Source organism: Aythya ferina (genome assembly GCF_964211825.1).
Source record: "Aythya ferina genome assembly, chromosome: 2".
NCBI classification, from domain to species: Eukaryota; Metazoa; Chordata; class Aves; order Anseriformes; family Anatidae; genus Aythya; species Aythya ferina.
The window spans coordinates 33,612,308-33,639,003 of NC_140297.1; the positions used below are offsets into that span (position 1 = coordinate 33,612,308).

The following is a 26,696-nucleotide window of genomic DNA, read 5'->3' on the forward strand; positions in this document are numbered from 1 at the left end:
TTTCCTCAGACTTGTTCATGCTCCACCTGGCATTTCTGGCAGACAAGCAGAGCCCAGCAGAGCCCAGAGCCTTTGTAATCCCACCCCCTTTATTTTTTTTTTTTTTTAATCCAGATCCAAATTTCCCCATGCTTTCCCTTTTTTTTTTCTGCAGCACTGTAGAGCAGGGGCTAGGGGGCTGCTGATTAAATCCCCCTGAGGTGGGGATGCTGCTGAACCAAGGTGTGCCCCCACACAGGTGTGTGCCCCAGCCCCGCAATGTGAGCAGTAGAAGAGGGAGGCAGCCCTGACTCCAGCTGCAGGTTTCATGGTGTCTCTTCTCTGCTGCTGATCCAAACATGCACTATCACAAGCGGGATTTAATCACCCCAAACAAGCTACTTTAACAACACACTTGTTCAATTCTGTCTGCTGACCGACCTTCATTTGAATATTATTATTATTATTCTCTACTGGATGACCAATTATTATTTCTACACTTACACTCTCCCTCCAAAAAAATGCTTGGGTCAGCTGGTCCTCCTAGCTGTATCCCTGCCATTTCCCTGTGCTCCTGAAACGTGTGTACCTACAAGCCTTGCTGGGTTTGCAGAGATGCAAACAATTTGGAGATGGACTCAGCCTCCCCATGGGTGGCTTTGTTGGCTTGTGGGAGCTTGGACCTGTTCTTTTTGGTAAGTGCAAGGAACGTGTACTTCGGGTAAGGTGTTATTTTTACAGGCAAATATTCTGAAACAGACCCAAAACTTAACACTGTTATTATTCAAATAATAATTATTATTTAGAAAATGTAGAAATTTACTGTTCTATTTGATGTGGTAGGAAACAAAACCTCCGTGTGTATGCATGTTGATTTTTCTTGCAAATATGTGACTTAATCTAGGTAATTACAGAATGGGTGTAAACCAGATTTGAACTAAATCAATGGCACAGGTTTAATTCATGCAGAAGCCTTGCAAAGTTGTTAATGCATTTAGGGTAAAAATCCTTGCAGTACTGTAATATCCAAAGCAAACCTTCCCATGTCCTCATACAGTCAGGATTCACTAAAACGTAACTCTACGTGTCATCACTCCTTGTAAAATCCCTTATGATTCACACTAAATTCCTGATAATCCTTGCACAAAGGTACAAAGCTTCTCCAGAAAGAGGTGAATGGTAGCAAGGACCTACTGCTTCTTTGTTTTTTTTGTTTGTTTGTTTGTTTGTTTTGTGTTGTTTTTTGTTTGTTTGTTTTGTTTTGTTTTGTTTTTGTTTGTTTGTTTGTTTGTTTTGTTTTTGTACTTCTTTCTTTTATTTAGTCCTTGGCTGTGGGAGCTGTGGTTTCATGTCACCCCTTCTCAGGGCTGTATGCAGTTTGTCTGGTTTTGCCTTTATCTCAGGGAAGGATTCCCTGCATACTTGGTATATAAATGGAAATGTTGCTGACAATGCTTGAGTAACAACTTTAAACTGCTAGTTAAAGTGTGGCAAATATCATATTTACATAGATCGTAAGTAAGAAGGTTGAGGTTAATACAGTTTTGAGGCAGTGATTCCTTCCTTAGTGACTTGACTGACCTGGTGCAAAAGCAGCCTTTGTAGTGCACTTCTGAGCAATCATTCTGCACAGTGAGCTTGTTGATTTTCCAGGTAAAGTATAGCCAACAAGAATTAGATTTCAAGCCTGAGCCACTCCTATTCATTCATGTATGCAGGCTGAGTGTTGACAGAAGATGTAAAAGTACAATAATAAGCATCAATAATTGTGTTGTTTTTACTGTCATTGCTAAAATATTTTTTCAGTCTCTTCAGAAAGTATTTACCTTTAGGTTTTACAGTAATAATCTGGGGCTGCACCAAACAATAGCTGTCAGTGTAAAGTTAATTTTTTTGTCACAAGTTTCAAGGTTCATGCTGTTCAATGTATGATATTTGAATAGTGTCAAGATATTTCCAAGAATGAGTTTTTTATACTTCTGAATAGGCAATGTGCTGTATGTTTGGTTAATATGTGGCTAGACTTGCGTGAAATCCAGAGCACAGCAATGATTATGTTTGTGATGGGACTGGGGATTTTGACCCTGAGGAGGACCAAAGGAAGTTCAGCCTTTAGGGTACACATATGGACTTCTCAGATCTTAAGTGGACTTCTGAAGTACATATTTTAAATGTGTATCACAGCCAGTGACAGAATTAAAACTGAATTTCCTTACTGACTATGGAGAAGTGTGTGTAGTTCATCCTGCCTTGTTCAGTCCCATCTATTTTGAGAATATATATGTGGTTTTCCTGCAGTGAGGTTTTGTTTATTTTTAAAGCACATTAGTAGAAAGGTAAAAGACTCAAACAAATTGGTTTGATAAGCCCTTTTAAATTTGCTGGTTTTTACTGAAATGTCTTTTTCAGCTACTTGTATTTATCTCCATACCCCAAGTGACGTGCAAAAAAAATAATAAAAAATATGACTACTTTCTCAGGGGTGATCAACATTTAACACATTTAACAAAAGAACAAGCTTTACTAGCACGTTTCTGTTTGTGCTTTGATGTCCTTTAGAAGAAGGTGATGGAACTCTTCCTTCACAGCTAGCATGAGAATGCATTAATATGCCACAGTTTTTTTTTTTCCTGCTCTGTTATTTTTCCAAAAGTGCTCATCTGTGGATGTGGTTAATTAGTATAAGTATTAAGAAAGTACAGCTGTGCTATAGAAAAGGACTGTTGTTCTGTTGCCTAGAACATGCGACAGATACAGATTCTTAAGGTAATCTAATTAAATGTAACAATGAGTCAAAACATACTGTTTACTTAGTGAGTTGGCAAAGTATTTGAGTAGCTTAAGTTTGATGCTCATAATATCCTATTTAATGATAACATGCAGAGATAGTTGGAACTTGTTAAAACTTGTTGAGAAGGTCTTTGTTTAACAGAAGAGTTAACAGTAGCAGCATAAAAGTAAGGAGTAGTATTAGCTGGCATAGATGGCTATTCCTCTTAACAAGCTTCCTGAACAAAATATTGTAATAAGTTGCTTTCCTTGAATATCTATATCACTGGTACACAGGTATAGATCTTGCATTGTAAATTAAAAATAATCTGAAATGTTAAGTAAATGTTTCAATTATTAACTCAGTTTCTGTAAATAATAATCACTTAGCTAACTGATCATTGCTTATCAGTTACAATAGGGAAGGAAAGAAGGTCAAAGAGCTGTAGGTCCCGTGTCCTGCTTTAAACCCCAGAGTAACAGAAGAGCCATGACTCCCTTCATCTTCACCATTTCTGCATGTGGAACCCCCTCACGTCCACAGCCTGTCCTATTTTTTTGCACTCCTCCTATATCCTTTAGAGCTTGGGAAGAGAAAATGTTCTCAGAGGTGTTGTGGTCACTTTGTTTTGAGCAAGAAATAACATAAGGCATCTGTTTTTTTCAAATACAGGCAATAATATTGTTTTGTAAGGCCTTTCTCAGGTCTTTTTACTGATCTGATACGTCCTGTCTCTCATGAGTGAGCCATCTTGAGAACTGTTGATGTGCAATTACCAGATCAAGGACACCTTTAGCGTGGTTTTATTTTTCATGATTCCTGGGGATTTTTCAACACTTACAGGATTCTGTGTGGTAGACAATTCAGAAACACATGGTGTGCATTAATAAGCTACTTATAAGCTGCTTTCAGTTATTTTTATCTACTTCATCTGAGGAACAGGAAATTAGCTTGCAAACCATTTAAGTTAATACATTCACTAGTTCACAGTTCAAGTTTCAGGTTTTTCAGAGAGAATTAGGTTTCTCGTGATGCTCACAAGAAGGAGTTCACCTATCTTTCAAGAAAATACTGTATGTTGCACAAAAATTGTGTTTTATTTAAGTACTTGTCTCTCCTGGAGATACCTTTGAAGTTTCCAGACTGGGTCAATAAGCTCACAGGGTAGAGTTAAATGCTCACATTTTCCCACAAATTAAGCATGTTACCTTCACATCACAAAGTATTCCACTGTTTCGAAGAAGAACTCAAATATATATATGTCAGCCTAGCCTCTGTATTTTCATTCCTCCTTTCTTTCAAGTCATAATAGGAAACGGTTAATGAAAAGTACTTTTGCCTCAATATTTTCCTTGGGCTGGCAGGGAGGGATATAGCTCTGTATCTGTGGTCTCTGGTGGTCGTGCTTTAGAGGAATAGCAGATCTATACATGTCAATTTCTAATTTTATTTTTCTTGACACCATTAGGGGCATGATGACCCTTGAAGAAGATATTATCATGATGTTATCTTTCCAACAATCTGAGAGAAACAAACTATAAGCAATGTTATACAAAATATGATTTGTGTGCTTCCTGAAAATAATCATGGTGACTATGCTAATATCTCTAAACAAATTCCTGTAGTCATCTTGTGTGCATTTAGAGAGATGGTTTTTAATAGTATAGGAGTTAAAGATGATTATTTTGAATGTAAAACCAAAAGTCTGGATCCAGACAGACCTCTTGTCTCAGTTCTTTGTGTAGCATTTCATGACTGCTCAGGTTTAGAATCTGTGTTCAAGGATAGTACTTATTTACATAAAACTATTCTTCATTTATTATTTAAAAAAAAAAAAAAAAAAGAGAGAGAAAAAGAAAAGAATTGTGTATTGCCTAAATTAGAGTTTCTATCTAGGTAAGCTATTGGTAAATCGAATGCCTTGAATACTAAGTACTTTGGTAGTACATCACAAGTGTACATAAACTTTAAGAATATGACATCACTTGAAGCTGGAAACTACAAGGGCACTATGGTTCCTTTGGAATAAATGTAATTTTTGTGAAGTATCTCATTTGTACAATCCTCAAAGTCTGAAGTATTGTGAGTCCTCAAAGTCTGTTTGCATTTTATGATGTTCAAAACGCAGGTTCTTTCCAGGAGTTTCCAGGAACCATAGCTAAGAAGTAAAAAAATTATTTGACAGTTTGAAGAAACTTTCTGTTCACCAACATTCTGTATTTGTACTTGACTGCACAAAGCATGGAGAATCTCATGGCTGTCATTTGCATCCAAGCTCTTCCATCAGCAGTGTGGTATATGGTAAATTGGGTAGCTAAAACATGTTTCTGTAGTGGTATATATTATTCTAAAGCAGGAATAATTAAAATCTAAGATGAATAAAGTTGATTATAAACAGTTTTTCAAGATACAGATCAGGATTGCTCATATGCAGAGCCTGAGTCAATGATATCAAATTATTAAGAACAAAGCAAGCATGTAAGATGTTCAAACAGGCAGTCATTTTGAAAGACAAGGAGAAATCTTACATATCTATTATCGTCCATGATAAGTCCTCTAACAAAGTATTGTGTCCAGGTGTAATCATTACATTTTAAGAAAGATGATCCTTCAATAGTTACTGAGGATAAAGAAGAAAAGGCTGAGAACAGACAAATCTTCAAAGATGTTAAAGATTTCTGCATACAGGAAGGAAATAGGTTGTTCCCTACATCCCGAACAAAATGAGCTTAATTTAAAGTGCAGAAAGTTCAAGTGTAATAAATGAGAAAACTGCTTTATGGGAAGAATAATGAATCACTAGATTGCTAGAAGAACTGACATGCTCTTCATTTCTGAAAACCTTTCAGGGAGGGTTAAAACAACTTCTTTTGGAAATGGAACGGGTATAGCAGACATTGTCTTGGAGCAGGAATACAGACTTTATTACTCATGTCTTTTAGACATGCACATCTATGACATTGTATACACAACAGTCAACTCAACTATACTATACTCAACTATACATCAACTTTATAACATAGTATAGAAACAAGGAAGCTTACTGAATGAAGGCATACATTAACACAACCATAAATTAGAATGCTTTTTTAATTGTGAGAAGGCTTGTTTGTTTCCTTATTCAGTGAAATTTAAAGCTCTAGGAAGAGTTACATTGATGATATTGTGATTGATGGCTTATATAACACTCTAATGCAGTCTTCAGACTTCTTTTTGGAGAACACAGAAGAAAGTTTGAAGCCAGCTCCAGTTTTTCAAGCACCAATGATCCTTAATGCCACAGAGATTCAATGTAAATCTTCTCTAGATAAAAAGGCTGGTGATGGCTTTTATGACCTTCAATGAACTCTTGGGTGATATTTTCTTAATGTCTGCCCAAATGAAAAGGATAGCAGACCACCTGAAAATAGAATATTATCAGGTTCATTTTCTTCTCTTATACTTGAATCCAATTAATTGTAAGTGGCAAGAAGTTTATTTTTAGTTACGCTCTCACTTAATAGCATGTCATGAAGTCCTGAGCCTCATCTGTTTTCTCAGTTGCACAGTTTACAGAAGTGTAGTCCCGATAATTTCCAAAGGATTACTCATGCTTTCACCCACTTCTGCAACTGTGAGCAGCAGAATGAAGTTGTCCTTTTTATGCAAGGTTGATTTAAATTTGCTGAATGTTTCTCTCTCTGTGTCTGTGCTGTGAGTTTCTATCTTGGGTGTCGTACTGTATTCTGTAGCCTGCACATAATGGAAACTTAATATTTTAGGAAGATAAAAAAGGGAATATCCACTAGACTGATGACAAGAATAGTGTATTTTAAGAAAGAATGTATTTTATTCATTTACCTTCGAATAACTTGTAAAAGATATGTAGAATCATGGAATGCCTTGAGTTGGCAGGGACCTTAAAGACCATCTGCTTCCAACCGCCCTGCTGTGGTTGCCCAAAGGCCCATCCAACCTGGCCCTGAACGCTTCCAGAGATGGGGCATCCACAGCTTTTCTGGGAAGCCTGTTCCAGTGTCACACCACTGTCTGAATAAAGAATTGTTATTAATGCAGGAATCTGCAAAATTTTGTTTCTTTTACTTGTAGTTTGGAATAAGTGCTTCAGTGTTGAAAAGAAATAAAGAAATACAGTTGCTCAAGAAAGTGTGGGATATGAATGGTTATATTAATGGTGTTTTTGTTTTGTTTTGTTGTGTTGTGTTGTGTTTTTTTTTCTTTGTTTTGAAAGGAATTAAGAAGAAAATGAAAGGTTAAAATATATTCTGAATGTTGTGTTCTTAATTTGATCCTAGAAGTGCTTATAGATTTGATTTAAATAATAATAATAATATTGAATAATTTCATATTCCTTTTGTTTTTGAAATTATAGCTGCTATATTCTAGGATAACCAGATTAAAAATATTTCTGTTCTCAGGTTAACAAAATTCAAGATAATCCCAAAGTAAAACAACTTTTGTAGTTTTACTTTAAGCTTACTTAATACCAATAGTTGGCTGAAATAGTTAAAATCGGTGAGTAAAACTTCAGAAGTTGCACTTCAGAAATGAGAAAAATATAGAAGGCTACAAGCAAAGCCAATTCACCAATGGTTGTATCTGATTCTGAATCCAGAAAAAGGGTGTTTGGGAAATCAGCCTTTTGAAGTTCTATTTACATCAAGATGTTGGTTTTCATAGGCAAGGTTAGAAATGTATATACAGCTTTTTTTGTTTGTTTGTTTTGTGTGTGTGTAGAAGAGAATGGGGCAGTTTCCCTCACATTTCCCAGCTACCTCATATTGGCGTGTTTAATTAAGTATTCATACATGTACCTTTGTGGCACTATCAGAAACTGAAGTATTAAATAGTTTAAATGCTTGTCTTTTGGATTGGATTTTGAGAAAATTGATTATTTTGTGTGCTTTCTAGGTAGTGGTGGTATAGAGTTGGAAACAAGTAATAAGGTCCAGAAGCTATTCCTGCATGCTAGGCCTTCCCCCTGCATCCATCTATCTGTTATAGCAGATATATATAGCAGAAGCTTGTTTGTACCAAATGTTGTTGACACTTTTATCTGTACTTTCTGTTTCAGAGCATCACTGATGATTGGACTAAAACCCAGTGGAGACAGATTAATGGGGAACAGATGGATGTAGAGCTCAGAAGGTTTGCCAAGGCAGGTTCCATAGCTGTCTGCTTGTACAATTTATCTGTCTTGGTGCCACCCCTTCCTCACTCTTCCCACCCACTTTGATGTTTCAGTGGATTTGTTGCTCATGTCCAAACTGAATATTCTGGAACATGTTTTGGTTTGGGGCTTCCCTTTAAAACTTTATTCTTCTGGCTGAGTTTCCAATCCATGCGGAGGAGCATGGTAAATCCACGTTGTCACTTTTCTGAATAGTGGCGGTGTGTGAACAAATAATGAAAGAATAAGAAATGACCAAATGAAAGTCGTCATTTTTAGAGACAAATGGAATTTGCAGAGGTTTATCTGCTCTACTCCTAACATAACTCCAGAGTAGTTGGGTTAGCTTCATAGATTTGGCAAAGATGCTCTTTTTTTTTTTTTAAAGGGAAGTCACTTTGAAGTATTTGCAATGTGTTGTTGGTAGTAGTCCTACGGAAGAGAGTTCCAATGGGACAGGCTAAGAACAAAATAAAAATAAGAACAGAAGCACCCCAGATAATTTGGAGGACACTAAAGGAGTAGCTGTGATCCGCAGACAATATAAAACTTGAGTACTGAATTAAGAAAGTCTTGAACCTAATGGGTATATTTCTTCTTATTCATGTATGTATTTCTTTCAGAAATACATAGGTTTCATTACATGATAACAGGAGTAATATGCCGTGGTAGGGGTAATAAAAGCAAGGACGTCTGAGATCGCTGTGTTGACCTTCTGCCTTCACACCATTCACTATGGCATATATGTCAGATCATAGAATAGAGAAGATGCTGATCACTGCCACTGCTGGTCATAGGCTGATCACTTGTGTCATGTTCATCACATTCAGGTGTACACAGAACTCTCCCTTATAGCCAGAACTGCAATTCACAGAGGGTTATTAAAGTTATTATACTTTTATCTGCAGTGATATAATAAGAATATCGCTTAAGTTGTTGGAACTGCGATGGAATAAATGGCTCTGATCCAACTGGAATTATAAAATCATTGTGTTAGTAGTTATTTATTATTTAAAGTATCATATTGGAAAGTAAATTTTCAGAACTTTTACTTTATCTACTGACTCCAATACAATCTTCCATAGACTTATGCTGTCACAAACATCTGCATTTGAAACAGGAAAATAGAGCTTTCTGACAAATCTCATCATTTTTATCTTATTTATCAGCAAGGTAGTTTTCCTAATAATCAACAGTAGAAACAAAAATCAAAGCAAAAAAAGAAAAGAGAAGGCTTCTTGATAATGACTAGAGAAAATGAGGGGCAGAGTAAAAACGAAAAGTGAGGAAATAAATAAGCCTCCTGAAACATCAGCCTACTATTAAATTCTTTAGGAATTAGTTTTTAGGGAGACTATTGACAGAGGTTATAACTACTGTTGTTTCTTCCAGATTTTTGCAGAAATCAGCCAAATGTAGGCTGCCTTGGAATTTTCTTATGGAGAAAATCACAGGAACAGAGCTCCTTTAATAAAGTCAATTGAACATCTGCTTGAAACTCTAGATTAAAAAAAAAAAAAAAAAAAAAAAAAAGTAAGAGCTTAATAGAAATACTATTAGTATATCATCAGTTGTTCCTTTCATATGCTTGGTTAGTTAAAAACTTTTTTCACGAATCTTTGTTTGTGAGTTACAGTTTCTCCAGATGTTAGTCCTGTGAAATTATATGCATGCTATGTAACTGTACATATTCTAAGAAAATTCCTGTCTTGATGTAGGAGTTAATGAAATTACAGTTTTCTAAACTTATGTTTTCTTAGATTTTTTTTTATCATTCGATAATATATTATCGAATACTTATATTTTGTTTCTTCAACAGACTTGCTAGCTATTCTTCCAATAGGAACACAGCCAGAACAGGTAAACTTCTTTGCATACATTTGTACTTCATGTTGTCGATAGAAGGATATATTTCCAGGTAATGATGTGAGAAGATAGTATCATAGTATCACACTTTTATTTTTGAATGTTAATTTGAGTGTTAATTTACTTATACAAAATATTCACGTTTCTGAAGTAAGGCAGTAACTATTTCCTGACAGCTAGGAGAGGTACAAGGTCTTCATCAAGGAGAGATTAAACCATCATTCTGAGATATCAGAAATCTTGTGCTGTCTCTTACTGGAAATTTAGCTGTGTATGATTTGAATGTGTATAGATCATAACTTTGCAGGAATTAGAAATGGAAAAGGCCAATAAGATCATCAAATCAATTCTGCTTCTGGTGCTGACTGATCAAATTTCAGAAATGTTATGCGTAGTGGTGATAAGTAAGACTGAGAGATCCATGGTCTTTGTTACGTTGTTAGTGACTTTACTGTTGACCATTAATGTAAGCAATATTTTTGTAGCTATCCTTGTTTTCTCCCCTTCAACAATAATCTATTAGATTTTGTGATGCTTTTAGACCACTTTGTATTAAAGCACAGGTATTTTTCATTTCAGGACCTCTATACTCCACATGCCAGATATATCTACATGTCAGATAATATTCCTGGCCTCAGTGATGATCTAGCTATGGCCATTAATTCTCTGAGTACTAGAGCTATTGGTGTGTCTCAGGCAAAGTTGTTTTTTTTTTTTTTTTTTTTTTACAAGGGATGAGACATGTAACAGAAGAACTGATATTTTCCCAGAGGATGAATTATTTGACAGGCCAAAACACTGAGCCTTTTCAGACATGATCGTAGATTCTCCCATCTGCTTTACATAACTAAATCTTAGTGACTTGTTTCATCCATTAATTGTTCTATGTTATATATAAGAAGAGCAGCCAGACAATCTTCTGTTCTACTTGTCAGGAATAGACCATGCCAGTGTGTAGACAGTGATCTTCAAAATCTACGGTCTTTGGAGAGGTGTGTTGTTACACAAGGCATTTATACCTAAATCAACAATTTTTTTGTGAAATAATCTATAACAATAATTAATAACAATTTCAAGACATCTTGGTTTCATATTGAGTTTATACCTTCAGTCTCTTTGACAACTGACAATAGTGTCATTAACTCTATTCACTACTCGCTCTGTGACTGTTTCCACCCAGCTTTTCCCATAAAAAAAACTCCTGTGTAGTAAGCATGTAACAGTCAGTGTTGCTGTGTCAGGCTGTACCACCAGAGAAATCAGAAATACTCTTCTTATTTGTTTCATTGGCATAAGTGTTCTAATGATATCAAAATACCATTAAAAAAAAAAAAAAATCTATTGTTTTTAAAACTTACAATTGAAACGCTGTTAATCACCCCATCATTTGGTGCATTTTACTTGCTACAATCAATTGAATGTGAAGAAACATTTTCAAGAGGAAATAGAGGAATTAACAAACACTGCCCTTGGAATGTACAGCAGAGAAAAGGGGCATGTTCCTTTCCACGAGGAGTGTGATTGCAGTGGTCAGGTATATTGAGTTATATGAAATTTACTTCATGGATTTTCCCTTCTTTGGGATGTAGATTAAATGGACACTTAGACTGGCATAAAATGTCACTTTTTAAAATGGAAACTTAAAAAAAAAAAAAATCATTAAAAAAAATTACAAATATCTTTTCCAAATTTCAAAATATTGTTATCACTACTACATTGCTCAGAGCTGCCTAATAAACTAATAACTTAATAATCTAGTTGCCTTTTGTGTGGAAGCTTATAAAGAAGTGTAGAGAGTTAAGTGTTTAGGAGCAATCAAAAAAGAAAAATTGTGCTGAAAGCCACAGAACATTGAACCCATACTAATAATTTATACTAATGAACCCTATGGTTAAACATTACTTTCCTCATACTTCTGTCTTCTGCATTTCCACAACAATTTCATTCTCCTTCTCTCTAATCCTTTAAAGCACACCTCTCCAGACCTCAAGCTCTCTCCCATGTCCCCTATCAGCTGAACATGGGTTTAGCTGTTTTTGAGCCTCATGTTTGCTAATTGGCCAGCCAGTACGCGTACTAACTGGGTAGTGGTAGGTCAGAAAGAACAGATCAGCAGCTTCTGAGACAATAACTTATTGTTCTCACAACAGTGCTGAATGGATAAGCATTCACATTGCATAAAATCAATGTTGCATGTAGTTCTAATGATTGATTGTCTCAGCAGGGAAGCCAGAGATTGAATGGGCAAATATATGCAGTTTGCCTCTTAGAGATAGTTTCTCCAAGACACAGCTTCATTTGAGTGCCTGGAGACATAGGAAAGACTGTATTGTCTGTGTTTACTCCGTCTCTGCAGAACAGAAAAACTCTAAGCTCTAAGACAGTAGATCCGTGTGCTTCAATCAAATGGATATGTAAAGCAAAACAATGTCTGGTGTCCCAGTAATTGGGAAAGGCTCCTCAGAATTAAATCTTAAATCCTACTGAAGAAACAGTGTGGAAAGAGAAAATGGGGGGGAAAAAAAAAAAAAAAAAAGCAAACAAATAGAAAAATCCTCGCTTCAAGTTTGTAAAGAATGTTGATATGGAGAACATCTTTTGTAAGGATTAAAGAGATGAGCTTCTTATTTTGTTAATATAAAACATAGAATTTATGCTATGTGCTTAGATTTATGCCTTTTTTTTTTTTTTCTTCAAAAAGTCTTGGTTGCTACACCTTGATGAAACTCTATGTAAAATAGTGTGTCTCTACGTCAGGAAGGTGATACTGTCCTATGAAGAAAACCAGAGAGAACTTCTTGACTACTCAGCCTAGGTTGCACATACTTGTCAAAAATCTGAAGGGTTTCAGATGTAGAAATGGCATTCACTAGGCTGGAAGAGAAACCTAGGGAATGAGTTCTGAAGGATTACCACAAGAAATAGGTATTCATAGGTGTCTTTTTGCATAATTCAGGGAAAATTAGCACAGTGTGAAAATGGTCTCATAAAAGAATATTTAATAATTTTAGTCTTATAGTAAATTAACTGCTTTTAGCATCTATGGGGAGGGAAAAAAAAAAAAAAAAAAAAAAGAAAGAAAGAAAAAGAAAAGAAATAGTCCTTTTGCTTCAGTTTCTGTTATCTCATGGGCATTTTGAGTACATCTTGATTACTGGGTTTTCCATGGGACAATTCTGAACTGAGATGAAAGGTAAGAACAAAGACTACCAGAGTTCAACCATGTTAGTGTAACAAGAACAAAGTATGAAAGCAGTATAGATATAAATATTAAACCCATGTATTTGTTTAAGGAAGCAGAAATTGTTGTTTTTGTGAGTCAAACCAAACAGTTTACTTCTAATTTTATTTATTTTAGTTCCGCTTCAGAAGAGTAGCTTCTGCTGTTTGAATTTTGTTTCACCTTTGCTTACCTCCACTTCCTTTGAATACTTAAGTAGCCTGGTTTTCTTTTCCAATTTAGAAAATCTGCCACATTGGAAATACAAATAAGAAACACACCTGTAAGGAGAGGAAAATCTGATAGAGATACCTAAAATTATCCCTATAATAGAGGAGATGGACAAAGATCTTTTGTTCACTGTCATAATATAAATGCAAATAGGCACTACCTGAAATAATTAGGCAACAAAGTTTAAAAAAAAAAACAAACAAACAAAAAAAAACACTTTCACGCTGTGTGCAGTTTAAAATACAGAACAGTTGGCTACAGAATGACAGAAGTATAAAAAGAGGTCAAATAAATGGTTAGTCTTATTTCATTTCAGTTCATGGCTATTAAATGTGATGATAAAATTGGTAGAGTGGTTTGTGGTGTGTGTTTGTTTGTTTGTTTCCACTGGTTTGAGTTTGGTTAGTTTTTGTTTGTTTTTGTACATGTTTGTTTTGGTTTTGTTGTTTTATTTTAGTAAATCCTGTCTGATGTGTCAGTGGTATATTATGGTTTATATTCCCAGAATATTCATCTCCTGGGCTTGCTTTAAGTTTTTTTTGTTTGTTTGTTTTATTGTTTTTTTGTTTGTTTGTTTTTTAAATAATTTCTGCTAGGTTCTATGAATGACAAAGAGTGATCCACAATGAACCTTTGTGTGATGCAGCAAGGCTACGTTTCTGTGGTTGCCGCTGGTTTTGTGACTTCAAGCATTGTCTCTGTCACATTGTCTCTGCTTTCTGAGTGGACATAATATGTGCTGGGGACTTTAGGACTTGTTCTGCTTTAAAAAGGGTGGGCTAGGAACCCTGGACCTTCATGCAGATGACATCTTCCTGCCGTAAAGAAGTGGAGCTCTGATGTGTTTAAAACAAACAAACAAACAAACAAAAAACTTTTGGGATACTAGACAATTTCATTCCAAGTGTTGCTACTGATACATCCTTTATAATTGCATTGGTACTTCCATCATGATGTGATACAGAAAAATAAGAAGTCCGGTGAAATTATCTGCTGGTTTTATTTTTGTAAGCATTTTCAAAATATTTTAGGATTTAGACTGGGATTCTTAAGAAATTTATTTTCTGTAACTTGGTCCTGACAGGAGCCTGGGGATGCTTAGAATTCAATTGCATCTCAGCAGAACTTTTGTTGGTGGTGGCAGTACATGCAAAGATGATTCAGAATGCAATTAGGGACAAGAAAACGAAGTATTTTTTCACTTTTTTTTTTTTTTCTTTTGTCCTTTACAGACCATGAATACTGAATCAGTAAAATATTGCAAATTTCATCTGAAGTCTTCTGTAAATGCACTAAGGGAGTAGAGAATAACATTATATCACCCGTGTAATATACTACGTCAACATAACTTCATCTTCAAGATGTAGTAATAAATGTGAGTAACCTCCTGGCCCTACAGGAATGCAATTAAAGCTTTGCTCTTGAAATTTGGGACTTGTTCAAATACCACCATGTGAAATCATTGCACAGTATGGGCCAGAATTTTGGTGGGGCTCATTTTTTCAAGAAGTCTCAGGGTTCCAGGGTTTCCCAGTGTTTTTGAGACAGGCCTTTTGTTTCCACTGTACCACATCATTCTCCTTCCTTTGCTTCCTTTCTTCAGTGTTGTCTCCTGGCCTTTTCAAGACCACCTCATCCCTGCCTCAGTCTTGTTTTATTGGTGGGGTTTATGGACTTGTGCTCTACACTCACTTTCATCTTCAGTTCTGGCAGTTGCCTTGGCTGTACTGAGTGAGTATACCTCTGTCTTTTACCAGCCATCAGAATTTCCCTTTTTTACTCTTGTTCTTTGCATTTATAATGCAAGTTTTAAAATTTAGTTCCTTCTATTTCAGCTGTAGGCACTCTTTGTTGCCCTAACTGTACAAACTTTTCTATCCAAGTTATATGCTGGACTTTAGAAAGGTTACTAAAAGCCAGCGCCCACCAGAGAATTGCCACTATGCCTGCTCTGTTAGCATAAACTTTCCTAGGCGTTTGCTTTTGGCCCTTGTGAGACATGATCCGGGGAAAGATAAACCTTTGTCATCTGATGACTGGTTTTGTATTATGCACAATGTATATGTAAAGATAACAAAGATTTTCCTTGGGCAAAATATTACACTGAAGTCATCAGTTACAACATTTATCACTGTGAACCCAGGATATGCATATACCTGTGAGCACTAAAATGTACATATACACACAAGAATATTTGCTGTCTAGTGGTAGGAATAGATTCCATAAATGGGAATCCTTACAGCTGGTTTAACCTAGTAAATTAACTACTTGTGTAAGTGCCTAGCTATCACTTTCTGCCATGAGCATAGGTATGCCTACTCAGAGGTATTGTGACTACCAGTTCCAATTTAAGCCGTATGCTTTGCTAGTAAGCTACTGAATGTGTGATTGGTGAGAAGCTGTGAAAAGCATGGTACACAGTAAAAAATTTCATATGGTTTTGGACGCTGCAGGACAGCCTGTTATCTCTTTCTTAAAGTACATATTTATGCCTTATATCTTAACACCAGTCTCTCAAGGAAGAAGTTTAATTTTTAAAAGATCTAACCATATTTTGCAAGTTGCACTCAGTGAGTTAATATCAAAGTGGTGTTCTTTGGCTGAATTAATGATGCCAATTTATTCCAACAAAGTGTTGGAGCTGTGTTATAAACTATGTGATGATGGTCTTTGATTTAACAGTGCAGAGCTTGCTTAAAAAGAAGTTGTAAGTTGCTTTGTTACTTGAAATCTATGCTCTTGCCTTGATGCTTTTCACTGATTTAACCAAGACTTGAGAACAATTTGATTCACTGAATTCATTTCTCAATATATTGAAGTTCGGTAGGGCAAGCTGCAAGGCATTGTCAAGCTGTCTGGAGAGGCACAAGTATAGAGTTGATATCTGGGATTGCTTTTCTGAGCAGTAAACCCCCGTGATTTTTATAAGATAGAAACCTGGGGCAGAACTGGGCCTCACATTGGTGCTTCTGTGAGCAAGTTGAAATGGAGTCTACCTGCTTATCTATTAAAATAGACCAACATTTTGGTATTTGTATTATTTTTTCTTTACCTATGACACCATACTCCTTCGTGCTTTCACAGCAGAAAGACACAGAAGTCTGCTAAAGTTGGAAAGCTGTTTGCTCAGGCACATCTCCTCTCACCAACCAAACATCCTGCTTCAGATGGCAGGGCTGGGTGGCAGCAGCAATTAGCTTTTTTGTTCTTTGGGCCTAAATTTATAACAAGTAGGAAGCAACATCTGGTTATAAGGAGATGGTTAGGATTTGATGTTTAGGAGATGGTTAGGATTCATCTGCCTCTGCAAAGACTTTCGCTAGAGAGGTTTCCATCAGCCCTCTTTAATCCCACGCAATGTGGGGCAAAGCCTAGCAAAAGGATTGCTTTTTCTTCAAATGCTCTGTGCTCGTTTTCTGAGGTGAAATCTTTCTAATCCAGACAATCTTAATGTCGTGAACCTTGGGGGATCTTTCCCCAGCTGTAACAGGCTGCGTGACACAGCAACATAGATGCAGCAGTAGCTGGGCTCTGAAGGATGCAGCAGGCATGCAGCATTGCTACAGCATTCTGAGAAAGGCCAGTTGTAAACTGGTCTAAGACCCTAAAGCTGAGTCTTAGCAAACATTGGTGGGACAATATGTCCCACAAGTGCTTTTAGTGAATTATACTATTAGAAGAGTTGTTGTATTTGTGTTCCAGAAGTTTGAACTAATGGTTAAATTAAGGGGAAAAAAAATAATAATAATTTAAAAAATAATAATAATAAAAAAGGAAAAAACAAACAGTGTAACCTCCAAAGGCAAACACAACCTTGTACAAGAGCATTAAACAATCCCAAAAATCCAAGTCCTTCAAAAAAAAAATAAAATAATAAATAGCCATTTCAGCAATGGCAGGGTGTAGCATCTGACTTCCAGACCCTGCACAGCTCCTGGCAATATCTGTTGGTGGTTCATGGCAAGTGACACTGCAGCAGACTGCCTATTTAAAGTATCTGTAGTACCTGTCTTGCAAGCCCTGCATTTCTCAGCTGTCTCCTTTTCCTTTGTGTACAGAAATGTTACTGAATGCTAACAATCAACGGTTCCTAATTAGCTCCTTTTGCTTTGAAGTAAGGTCCTTGTTAGCTTTGACTGACACTCTTAATTGTGACTCTCTTGAGCTCTGTTTTTAAAAATGTTTGCACACATCAGTCATTTGTTTTAAGTGACTTATTCTTACCATGTTTAAGTACTAATCTGTGTATCTGGATTATGGGGTTTGTTTTCTTCCTTAGGCCCTGTGCCATGGTTCTCCCTGACATTGAACTGATCTGTGAAATTCTGTTGGTTGTTGAAAGGTTTATTGATATGTGCTTGTTCAACAGCAAGTTTAGCACCTTGTATACTCTCTGCAGGAAACTGTTCTCTAAATAGGTAAGGGTCTCTTTGGGCTTCTGGGTTTGCTATGTGTTAATTAACACATAGGCACTTGGAAACAGTGCAGCTGGACATTGTAGAGTAATTGTTGTTTTTTTTTTTTTTAATTAATTTATTTATTTTAATTATATGGTCTTTTTATTTTTAAGATACTTTAAATCACATGCCCATCCCTACTTTACCATCACATAAGAACTTAGAATAAAATGCCCTTTTCTCTGACCTTGGTACATGTGTAATGCATTAATTTCATGTTTAAAAAATTGTAAATCGCTATATAGTACCTGAGATGGCTGAGCTAAATAGTGATGTTGTTTAAAAAAAAAAAAAAAGAAAAAAAAAAAAAAAAAACACTTCTTGGAGAAGAGAAAAACTTTAAAGCAGGGTAGGAATTATTATGAATAACAATTAATATATTCTGTTTGGATGAATGTTTGTTTAAACTTTTGCCTGTGAATACAGTGGAGGATTGTTTAAAAAAAAATAAAATTAAATAAATAAATACAGCAGTGCTAAGTAATTATTATCCTAGGAAGACTTTATATTCAGAATAACTATCCTAGAAATCTACATTTTTTTTAAGCTCTTTCCTCACCATATGTTTCTTCAAAAACAAACAAACAAACAAACAACAACAAAAAAAAAACATAGGCTTTTATTAGGGTGAGTAGCTACCTGTGTCTCTTGTCCTTTAATTTTGTTGTTTGATGTAAAATATGTTGCTAGTCTACCCAGTCTTCTCTTTTGGAAAAAGAAAAGTATTAACATCAGGTCAAATTAGATGTTTGGCAGCAATTTTTCTGCTTGCCTTTTTTCATCGTGGAGGCATAGTGGTATTGAATACAATAATACTTTAAAATATAGTGGAAGGTATATGAGGACATAGTTAAATGCAGACTGTGAGTAAGTGCTGAGAATGACTAATAAAAAGGACAGCTTCCCAAGAAAACTTGGTCTTAGAGACCACTTCTTCATAATTCCTACCCACAGCTTACCCCTGTGATAGAAAAATGAGACATCGAAGTGACATGAAAAGTGACATGAACCTAAGGATTAATAAGTGATTTTTTTTTTTTTTTTTAGAGTGCACCCTGACATCTTAAACTTCAGCCAAGTAAATGCCCAGCCTGCAAGAACAGGAAGGAGACATGTTGCATCTGTGCTGGAAGAACAGTGTGTGGCCTCCTCCTGAAATCCATCCCTCCAGAGGAGTCAGCACCTTGTCTTTGTAAATGATGTCTATGAGTGTGAGATTGTCACTGGACGAACCAAGATGGAAATGGATCCAAAAGTTCATGACATCATATTCTCAAAGTATCATACTGGAGGTTTTACTTCTGGTGCAAATTTTGCCATGTAAAAATAGATGGGATATTAAAAATTAGACAGATATACACATTTAACCTTTTTATGCTTCTGACATTGACCTAAAAATACTGCAAGGCTACAGCGTAAACAGGGAACAAAAAGGTGCCACTTTAAACTTACTGTTTTCTTATACGTTACCACCTGGTTTCTTTTCCTGTGCTAACACAATCCATTAAAATATTTTCCAAGAACCACTGTGACTGGGGACTTCATGCTATCAAGTCAGTTCTGGTAGCTGCTGGCTTACTGAAATGAAGAAAGAACAGACCTGAGGATCAGGTACAACCTTCATTTACAAGCAGGAGTAAGAGTTGATCCTGGTGTTCTGTCTGAATAAAAACAGAATCCTAAAAAGAGAAGGGTTTAATGCTCTTGTGATCTGTGGCTTACCATCCTTTTCCAGGTGCTTATGTGAGCCTTAAGAGATTTAAATTTGCTTAAAATAGTGACAGATGATATCCCAATTTTCATGGGCCTGATCAGTGACCTGTTTCCAGCTCTGGATGTTCCAAGGATAAAGAACCTGTAATTTGAACAGATGGTTAAACAATTTACCCCCGAGCTTCACTTGTAGCCTGAAGAGAGCTTTATTTTCAAAGCAAAAGAATTCATTGCCTTTAATTATTCCCCTTAAGAGTTTCAATCAAAATAATTGCAAATGGGTTGTATTAGACATGAAGGTTATTTTTGAGTATGTTACACTATTGATAAGGCATCCTCAAAGTCTCAGTATTTCAAAGGCATTTTGTCACGGCAGTACAGGAACTCAGTATGATAAATATAGAATTAAGGAAATAAGGATAAATAAGGAAAAAATATCTGTTCAAAAAGGCTGTCTCCACTGACAAACATGATTGTTTACAGCACCAAATTCTTGTACACAGTAGCTTAGCAAATGTTGGTGATTATTTATAGGGGTGAAGGAAGTAAAAAAAAAAAATGTACATAAGAAGGTATAGATTTGGAATGTGTGATTACCGATGTTGTGTGTTTTTTTTTTTTCTTCATGTATGTTCTGCTATTTCTGTATAATACAATGCAGAGATAAGTACTGTGAAGGTCTAAGTTCCTATTTCTTTTTAAAGGGAATAGAAAAGAGGGGAGAAGGGGAGAGAGAACTTCTGTGCATACTTCCCTTTCTTTGTTAAGAGGACAACAGGAGAGCAAAGGGTCTCACCATGTATCCCTCCTGTGTGGCAGGGTGTTAAGCTGGAAGAGCTACCAACAGTATGTTGCTCCATGTTTGCTGTTGGAAATGCAAGGACTGGAAAAAGCAAGGTACCTGCTGGCCAACACAGTGGGTTTTTGATTTCACATTGCAAAGAAATTGCCTTGGTTCTTGCAGAAAATATTCTGCATGATGTGTTGCCTTTGCTTTAGGCTGTTGTATGGTAACATGTTGTTAAGGCCATCCAGTCAGCCATGTGGCGTGCAATGGCAAAACTCAAATGTACACTTTGCTCGTAACATTTTATTTGTTGTTTGCAAATACCAACGGAAAATTAATAGTGGCAGCAAGTAATGAGCATGCTATTTGACAGATAGACTAAGTAATATATTGTTCTGGAAGGAGAATCAGGATGATTTAATTAGGCTTCTAGACAGAAATAGTGGAATATTTTGCCAAAACACTAGACAAGGATTCCTAATATATAATGCCTATTCCTGTTACAAAATTTTGGCCGGTATGTGATTTTCTTCCCCTTTCAACATTTTCTATTAGGGAAGATAGGCTGTGGAGTGCAGCTGTATCAGAATGGGATTCTCCCTTGCTGTCATGGAATCACAGAACCATTCTAGTTGGAAAAGTCCTCTGAAATCATCTAGTTCAACCTTTAATCTAGTACTGACAAGTCCACCACTACACCATGCTACTAAGTTCTACATCTATGTGTTCAGAAGCTTAACGGAAATTAGGCTTAATGTCGTTAATATACCCAGTTTAGAAAGAAAAGCAAAAATTCCTACAGTGTCAAAATTGACACTAACGCACAGCCTGTCCATCCCCTTTATGTACTCAAAACTGTGCATTACACCTATGTGAACATGCAACAAAAGTCCATTTGGAATGGCCTCAACCCAAAAGCTCTGACAGCTGTCAAACTGTTTGGTTTTATACACAGTGCAACACAAGAGTAAAAAGATGGCAAATGGCATATGTCCTTCTTATCAGGACATGTTCCTAGAAGCATAGTTCTCTATCAAAAATAGGCAATGCCAGAATTCAATGAAGGCATTAGAGAGTGAATTATTGTATTGTTTTGTTGTTGTTGTTTTCTGTGTTTTAATGCAATATGATGTGAATGCAGAGCACTGGTAATTGTGGAAAGACTGGAGGCAGGACAGAATGCTAGTAGACAGGAAAGTACTAAACTGAATGATGCTGATTCAGCTGCCTAAGAGGGCAGTTATTTTCTCTCCAGACCCATGAAGACTTCCGTATCTCACCAATATTGTTAAAAAATAATGACATACTCTCCTGTAGCCAGGAGACAGGTCTTTATTATATAAAATACAGTTATTCTGCTGTATCAAGAGTTCACTGAAAATATTTTTTATTTAACTATGAATAACCATCTATTAAGCAAAGCATAGTTTTCTTATGCTGTACAAGCTTCTTGTTTCAGTGATGCATTAGGAATCCTGAAGTTTTAATTGCTGTACATTGCTGTTATTTAAGCACTAAAGTGATGAGATTTTGTTGAAATGTAATTTACAGCAGAAATTATATTCTGCTGTCTTTTCTTCTGAGAGAGCAAATTAATATTACCCATGAGGGGTCAAAATGGTTAGTTTTGGATGGGGATGTAGATTCCATGTGCATTGAGTCACTCAGTACTGTTATAGATGATAACAAAGTGAGCAACTGGGAAGCAAGCACGCTAGATTCTTCTCTACCTGTTTTGCCCTTTCTTTACTTTTTTGAAGACAGTTTTTCTTCCATTCCTTTCATTTCTTTTGGTTTTCACTATTACTAAGTGATTCTTTGGCATCTGAGTAATATATTGCTTGCCTCTACGTACAGCAAAAAGTCTTCAAGTTTCCTACATATACTGTAAGGCTCATTGTGCCTCCTAGTGTATAAATTGATGTAATTCAAGTTGTCAATCATAAGATTATTGAAACCAGCATTTGTGAAACCTTCCAGTAAAATAGATTTAAGATTTAATTAATTAAGTCCTAACATCACTGTAGCAAGGAAGGCTAGCATTAGGAAATGCTAATGGAAATTACCTATTAGCATAGGAAATTAGTCAGCTTAAGAACTAACAGTAGTATCTATTTTTTTATTCTCTTCTCATTAGTTACATAGTGAAACCAATTTAGTTGTATGGCCAAAATGCTGCAATGTAATGAAATCCAAATCTAAAATCTAAATGTAACTTTCAAATGATGATTGTGGTTTGTTCCATTCTGTTAAGCTTTCTTCTCTTGAGAACTTAAGCCCATCTCTGTGTGGTGACATTCTCAGGTTACTCTGAAAGGTGCTTGTCTGGGGTTATCCACATAGCCTGACTTTAGCTATTGAACAGAAAGCAGTATTTCCAAGGGACATTTTGGAGCACCCAAATTTAGGTTCCTGCTCTCAATCATTTCTTTCTATTGACATTGAGAAATATTTAGCTTCTCCTGCTTTTAGCAGCCTTCAGGAGTACTCTTATTGGTTAAGCAGGCTACTCTTCTTTTGAATGGATTAAACTGTGGAAAAACACAGGATCAAGTAAAACCTTTTGAACTTGTCCTCCTCTGTGTTTCTGAAGCAAAAATCATAGCCATGTTTGAACAATCTTTATTTAGCTGTATTTGAGATGTACTGAAGCTTTCCAGGTTCTGACCTTTACAGGAAACAAATGTGTGCCCATGACTCCATCAATGCAGCTACTGTTTGAGGTGCACCACTTAAAAGCTGCAGCCCCAGATACAGGATCCAGAGCTGGCCTCCTCTATCTGAACACCCAGGACCTGGGCTAGAGTCCGTGGGGATCTGATGATATTAATTAAAGTTTTTAAGATACATCCTGAAAATTAATGGGACTAGATGCTATTATTATCCTACTATGATAATAGGGGGATGAATTAGTCAATGGGTTATGTAAATTGTTAAATACAGTTTGGAAGATTTCAGCATAAGTTAAGTGTTTTATTTTTCCCTCTTATCCAGAGTGTTCAATAAGTAAATAAATCAGCTGTTGTTTCCTGTCACTTTTAATAATAGTTGCAATTTTTGATACTGTTAAGGACATAATGGTTTACATCAGCTTGGTTTTCTTTACCTCCTACCCCTTTTGATTGCAGTACTCCTCTTTTGACTTTTTACATGTGTGTTTTATTCAAATTAATCACAAGAACAATTTTTTTTTAAAGAACATGGGTCTCCATGTATAAAAGGGAATTTAATTGTTAAAAGCACAGTACAATAATTTAAGCAGTCCAGTGTGATCTTTTCCTTTTGTCTTTTGTTGATCTAAAACAATACAGTCGTACAAATATTAGTAAAAATGGAGTCAAGTATTTTCAATCAGTGTTTTTATTTTCAAGCAGCATTACTGCAGTTTCATAACAAAATTTGATTTTTCAGCACTCCAACATGTCGTCAACGTTTTAGTTCTAGCCATCCATTTTTAGAGTACTGTGTCAGGACAACTGGAGAAGCCTTCAGTGCACACATTTCCCAGAGAAGTCTTGTCAGTAGGAGAATTTAATTAAACAGCTTGAGCTGCTTCAAGCTGCCCACCTAGGGGGTCAGGATCAGAAGACTGGTATGGACATGGAGAAGCAATATGATCTCTCACAGCAAACAGGAGTGTAGAGATGGAAACAGTAGGCAACAAACTGTTCAAACAGAATAGCTGTGAATGAGTAAATAATTGGTTTAGGGAGTGTTTGACTAATACTATGTGAGCACAAGTAGGGGATAAAATTGCCTAATCCTTTGGAATAGAGACAGTAAGGCATGTGGCTGCTAACCTGAAGCATATGCTATAGTTTGCATAACAAAAAGGACTTTTAGACCTTTGGTTGTGATAGGAACTAGCAGATGAGAAGAGTTATATTTTTATTCCAATTGTCTTCAACTGTACTCAGCCAGACTTTTCAGCTAGTCTGGGTTTTATATATATGACTGTAGATGTCTGCAGTGCCAGTCACATTGAATTTGGGTGTCACATAATCATTGGTCTAGGGCACAATTTACACACTGGTATTTTAAGTACTTTGTTCTAAAACAACAGAAAAAAATATGGAATCCTTGGTCCCACCTGCTTTTTGTTGTCTGGCCCTCTGAAAGCAGGAGAAAACCATCATCTGGTTCCTTCTCCCTGCCCTCTCTAGAATAAAGGATGTAGTCAAGGAAAATGGGTATAACCATATGCCAGTATACTCAGCTGTCAAAGTAGCTCTCAGAAATACAGCAGGATTACGTGCCTCCCTACTTGGAACAACTCAAAACAAACTCAAAACAAACTGTTACTCCTATTCCTGAAAATATGATGGTAAAGGCAGGCACTAGGATTAAAGCTATTTATTTTTTAAGGAACAGTGTTTCTGAAACATCCATTAAGCATGTGGCCCTATGCAGTATAAAATAAATAATAACAATAAATAAAGGTTTAAAATTATTATAAATCTGGTAGGTATGTGAAGTGAAGCTTAGAGACTCAGTACTGAAGTATGGCATATGCTTGTGAGTGGAGAATTAGAAAGCATGAACTAGTAAACTTTAAATTGCCTCATGGGGCATTTAGTTAGTTTTGCTCTTTTTTTTCGGTATGATTCACATACAGTATGATTCACGTACAGTATTCTCAAATGCTTTACAGTGCTTTGACTACATTAATTTTTAGGTCTTTTTAAATGCTTAGATAAGTAGGAATTTTCTTTGGGGGGATTGAAAGTTGATGGGCATAGAAACATAGAGCTACTGATCAGAAGATGTTATCCATTATCAGCTATCCTGAATTTTTTTTTTTTTTTTTTTTTTTTTTTTTGTAGTATAATAGTTGGTAGGAAAATATAAGGCTTGGAAAAGAAAGCTGTATCAGATAGTGAAAGTTTTAGGTGCTCAAAGTGAGTAAAGTTAAACTACTTGCTGAAACAGTTTGAGGTATGCTGAATGCCAGACCTAAAGGTAAATGAAATATTAATTGAAAAATTAAACAAAATGCCTGTTGCAACAACGTTTTGTTTCTTTTAGCAGTTTTTGAGACACCAGCACTCTGTAAAAGCTGAGAAGGAGTTGACACATTTCAGTGAAAACCTGATTTCAAAATTTTCCTACTACAAAAAGAAAAAAAGAGTACAAATTTTCGAGTAGAAATACTATGAACAGAAGAAATAATCCAGTAGAACATTCTGTTCCAGCAATTATGTTTTCAAATGAAAGAACAGTGTATCCCATTTCATTGCTTCTAGAGTTCAGTCTTGGGCATACATGTATATGGAGAAAAACAGAAACCAAAGTTTGCTTTTAAAACTAAACTGCATTGTACAAGTGTTTTTGTTTGTTTGTTTGTTTTGTTTTTGTTTTTTCCTTTTCAATTTCAGTTAATTTTTGTTCTCACATCCGAGGTGGCACCTCTCAAATACTTTATTGATTTACTTTTAACAGGCAAACCAGTCTGGCTTGTTGGAAATCCTGGAGTAGGACAAACTCTTTGTAGGTGATAGTCTTTGGAGAGAGCAGCAAGGCTAACATTCCTTTCAACTGCTATACACAGTCAGCAGAATCCTACTTCCTTCAAAGGTGAAAAATTTTGTAGAGTTGTTATTATTGAATACAACTGTTTTTCAGGATGGTGGATTTCAGAGGGCAGCAAAGAATTTAATTGCTATGGCCTTCCTACCTGTACTCCCAGTTGAGAATTCCTCAGCCCATGTCTCTTTCTTGCATTGCTGCTAGTGAATCAGATTGTCACTAGGCTTAAAAAGTCTTAAATCCACAAATCTCTACTGAATAACTTTTTACCCTGCGTTTTCATTCCTGCCTTCTGTTGATTACTTCTTTATTCAGGTTGGATAAGCAAATACCACTTTCAGTTTACTTAGTAACTTAGTTCATTTTTTGAAGTGTTTCCAAGTTCATACTAAATTGGAATCCTACAGTAAAGCAACTTAATAACATTTCTACCCTTGAAATGGAGAGATTTGAAGAAATCTGATGTGCCTCAGAGAGGGATCATAAATGAATATAAACTGTCAAAAGTTCTTTAATGTAGAAACAGCCTTAGAAAGTTTTCAGATATTCCTGTTTTGGTAAGGATCATTTAGCTAATGATTGCCATTCCAGCAGCAACCATGGCCAAGGCACTGGAGCACAAGGGCATAACACTTCCCATTGCAAAAGGAAGCTGATTTAAAAAAAAAAAAAAAAAAAAGGCTTCTAGGCAACTGATGCCAAAGGGGTTATACATTCTTTGAACAGGAAATTTCTTAAATAAATGAAATAGGTGAATGCAGCATCACAGGGGCTTTCTATGCAAGTGTATAGCAGCACCCACTAACTATACTATGGTCTAAAACTTGTGAGTTTACAAAGGTTTAAGGATTTGCTATGAAATGTTAGTATTATTCCTTCAGATTTTAAGTTTATACTGTAAAACATCTGCTGCTCCTTTTAACAGATTAACAAAGAAATGGACTCTATTTGCAGCTTTTCCTTCTCTCCACTGTTCT

The 26,696-nt window shown here is 35.9% G+C and overlaps 1 protein-coding gene across 1 annotated transcript in view; it reads left to right on the forward strand.

Moving 5' to 3' along the window:
- Positions 1 to 300: 300 nt before the first annotated feature.
- LOC311430887 (dynein axonemal heavy chain 11-like) overlaps positions 301 to 26,696 on the forward strand; it is a 49,842-nt gene continuing 23,446 nt past the window's right edge. Inside the window, exons 1-7 of the mRNA XM_084507821.1 lie at positions 301 to 674; positions 7,824 to 7,907; positions 9,739 to 9,779; positions 14,469 to 14,611; positions 17,516 to 17,654; positions 18,741 to 19,304; positions 20,111 to 20,303. The gene's annotated coding sequence lies outside the window, so the exon portion shown is untranslated. The remainder of the gene's footprint in view (positions 675 to 7,823; positions 7,908 to 9,738; positions 9,780 to 14,468; positions 14,612 to 17,515; positions 17,655 to 18,740; positions 19,305 to 20,110; positions 20,304 to 26,696) is intronic.